Raw genomic sequence first — 3,980 nt, forward strand, 5'->3', positions numbered from 1 at the left:
CTCTTTCAATTCTTACATTACCATAGAAACATTTTGTAGGAATCTTAATTCAGTGTCATTGAGTTCTGTGCCCTTAGGGTTTCTTTTTTCATCATTAATCTTTTGGGAGCAGGGTGGGGCTCCTAGCTACATAATCGCGTAACTCTGGTTATAACCCAGCATACCTACAAGTCAGCACTATCTTTTGGGGGGAAACCAACAAAACAGGACTGTTCAATACAGCCAAGGCCCATTTATATGGCAAATTGGAAAGAATTCTATATGTTGATATTTCTTTGAGCCTAACAACCAGATTGCTCTGTGTGGCATGTGTTATTACACTGAACGAAATACTTTCCTCTCCCTTGAGATAAAAGCATTCCATAATAAGCTGTAGTCTGCATTACTACACCATTGGTTTATGTACTGTACTTCATAACTCAGGTGTGTTATGAATGATTCTAACTTCTCAGTTAAAAAAATCCAGGTTGGGCTGGGAAGGTGGCTCAGTGGTAGAGTGCTTGCCTTGTATGCTCGAGGCCCTGGGTTCGATTCCTCAGCACCACATAAGCAAAAAGAAAAAAGCCGGAAGTGGCGCTGTGGCTCATAGTGGTAGAGCGCTAGCCTTGAGCTGAAGAGCTGAGGGACAGCGCCCAGGCCCAGAGTTCAGGCCCCACGACCGGACCCAAAAAAAAAAAAAAAAAAATCCAGGTTATTTTTGGTGCAATCTCTTTGTTATCTAGACTTGTTCTGAATCCCGATATACTCTCAAGGCATAATTTCCTACTGAAGGCAGCACTCCCTCTGCGCTTATGATTTATATTTCAGACCCTCCCTGTTTGCTTGCTCCTTCTCAATGCTTTCTGTGCACAGAACTCTGAGTCACACATGACCAGACTCAGCTTTTCACAATCACACGAAGGGAGCATATTTTCTTATCTCTTCCCTCCCATGGGTGTCTTAATATTATTAAAATTCTGACTTCTTTAGGAGTGGAGTTCAGAGACATTCCTTCTTGTTTTTATTTTTTGCTAGTATGGAGGTTTGAACTGACAGCCTCATGCTTGCTTAGTTTTGCAGTGTTCTACCACTTGAGCTATGCCTCTAGTTTAGTTTTTTGCTAGTTTTGGAGATAAAGTCTTGAGGAAGTTCTCACTCAGACTGACTTAAACCTCAGTCCTGTGGACCCCAGCCTTCAGAATACCTAGGGTTACAAACATGAGGCATCAGTAGCTAGCTTGTCCATCAATTTTAATCTCATAGATTTCATTCAATCACTAGTTCAGGAGCTACAACTTATCAAGCATTTCTCTATGTGCTGAGGTACTGAAATAAAGACTGACAAAGTACTCCCAGGAAGGTCACAATATAATGCTTGACATAAGATCAAAAGTGGGGCTGGGAAGTTGGCTCAGTGGTAGAGTGCTTGCCTTACATGCATGAGGCCCTAGGTTCGATTCCTCAGTACCACATAAGCAGAAAAAAGCCAGAAGTGGCATTGTGGCTCAAGTTGTAGGGTGCTAGCCTTGAGCTAAAGAGCTGAGGGACAGCACCCAGGCCCAGAATTCAGCCCCCATGACCGACCCCCCCCCCAAAAAAAAGAAAGATCAAAAGTAAGCAAGACATCATTCATAGATGAGCAGAGGAGTATTTGATGTACCTGGAAAAGCCCAGAAGAATTCACCACAAGCCAAAAAGAGCTTATGCTTGACCTGGACCTTAAAATATCAGGGGTCAAACTTAAAGGGAGAGCCTGGATGGGTCACATCCAGATCTTGAGAAGGACTTTGTTCCTTGGACAAAGAAATTTGAATTTTTTTATTTTTGTAATTGTTACTGTAAAGGTGATATACAGAGGGCTTAGGTCAGGTAAAGAGTACACTTCTTACACTTCTTTTTGGACAATGTCACCCTTTCCCTCACTCTCTCCCAGCTTTTGCCTCTTGTCCCCACCCACAAGTTGTATAGTTTATTTTCTTTCTTTCTTTCTTTCTTTCTTTTTTTTTCAGGTAAGGGGTAGGTTTATTCAGTAGACCTACTGGGACCAGGCAAGGTTGGCACCCCATGTGGCTAGGAAAGGCCTGGGAATGAGAGAGAGCTGGGAAGAGAGGAAAGAGAGAGAAAAGAGCCAGAAAAGAGCAGAGAGAGGGGTAAGAACAGTAGCACTCACGTGGTATTCAGGTAAGGGGTAGACCTGCTGGGACCAGGCAAGGTTGGCACTCCACGTGGCTGGGAAAGAGAGAGAGCAAGAAAAGAACAGAGAGAGAGCTAGAATAGAACAGAGAGAGCAAGAAAAGAGCAGCCAGGTATAGTTTATTTTCAATGTAGTGTTAGTGAGTACCACTGCTGCATCTGTTTATCCTTTGTCACTCCATTTCTGTGCCCACACCTTTACAGATACATGAACAACAACAATAACAATAACAACAAAAAGAAAATAAAACAAGAACAGCAACAAAGAAAAGACCTTCTGTTTCTATTTCCTGGAGTTCATTTTGATAAATACTATTTTGTAGGATAAGATGCACATAAACATTGTGCCTTTGTTTCTCTCCTAAGAGAAGAAACACCAAAATGGTAATACAGCATGGTGTCCTGTCTGAAAGGACAACACACCTAAGTTCATAAAAGTTGTAAGATAATGTGTTTCTGTTTTGGTCCACCTGACATTGTTTGACAGCATGCCACATGGTAAGAGCCTGGGGAGAGATTGTTGGTTCAGATTTACAGCCGATTCATGGAATTGATCTATGTCCCCAGGAGAACTGCAACAAATGACCTGCTCCAAGCTCTTAAAGGGCTGGGTTTGTTCTGCACTTGGGTCCAGGGAAGGGCAAAGGGCAGTGATCAGCAGTGATCATCTTGAAGATTTCCTGGTACAAGAGATCTAATGGGAAGTGGTGCTGTGGCTCAAGTGGTAGAGTGCTCGCCTTGAGCTGAAGAGCACAAGGACAGCACCCAAGCCGAGTTCAAGCCCCACGACCGACCAAAAAAAAAAAAAAAAGAGAGAGATCTGATGGTTCCCTTTGTTCCATGACAATGTTGTTGCACTGAATATGGCACAATGTTAGGTTGGAGAAACTAAAGTAAGAAGACATTCAAGTATTGAAGCATAGATGTGAAGTAGTGGAAAATGAATGTAAACAACTATGTGCTTTTCTGTCTATTCTCCAAGCCTTATAGCTGCTTGTCACATCACATTACACATTTCTCCTTTGAAATTATGCATTTGCCAAATGTATGGAAGCTTTCAAAATGAAATGTCATTACAAATGGAAAGAAATTCACATCTGGTCATCTTGTATTGATACTGGTATCTAGTAAATGCTTAGGGCTCATCCATCATAGGACATGGAAACTGCTCAGGCAAAGCAACTGGATTTCTAGTGATCCCTGAAAAGCTGTACCCCCACTTTCTCTGATCATTATTAGTTTTCTTAGGGGACACTGCAGGCCAAGTTAATTAACAACTAACAGGATATTATGAGTACACAGTACTTGGGTTCTTCCTGTTTCCCAAATATCATCTTTTCCTTCTCAGGTGTTTTATGATGATCTTGTTAGGGTACTAAAGGAAACATTTAAAACTGTCACTCAAGCTAGGGTGCCTCGATGTTCATCAGTGACTTCAACCAGGATTTGTTGCAGAAATGACAAAAGCAGTTGTGCACTCATCCTAGCACTGGTATTGTCCTGAACACATGCTGATGTTAGCATACATGGCTCCTAGACCTCTCCCCTCTTGCATCATGGTTCTTATTCTGCAGTTAGGAGTCAGGCTCTGGATACTGCACAGTGAATTACAGCATTAAAGAAGCAGGTGCATGTCTAAAGCATGCATTAGGAGGACTCTGGAGGCAGCATTCAAAACTATTTAAAAAATAGTTTCTAAGTAACCTTCTGAATATTTTTATAATGCAAAAAAAGCCCTTTCCCTATCTCATGTTATAGAGGCCTCCACACCAACACAAGAGCTTCACTAAACAATGACATTTGAAAAA

The sequence above is a fragment of the Dipodomys merriami genome, unplaced genomic scaffold (assembly GCF_024711535.1).
Source record: "Dipodomys merriami isolate MVZ:Mamm:240054 unplaced genomic scaffold, mDipMer1.0.p SCAF_21, whole genome shotgun sequence".
Taxonomy (NCBI): Eukaryota; Metazoa; Chordata; class Mammalia; order Rodentia; family Heteromyidae; genus Dipodomys; species Dipodomys merriami.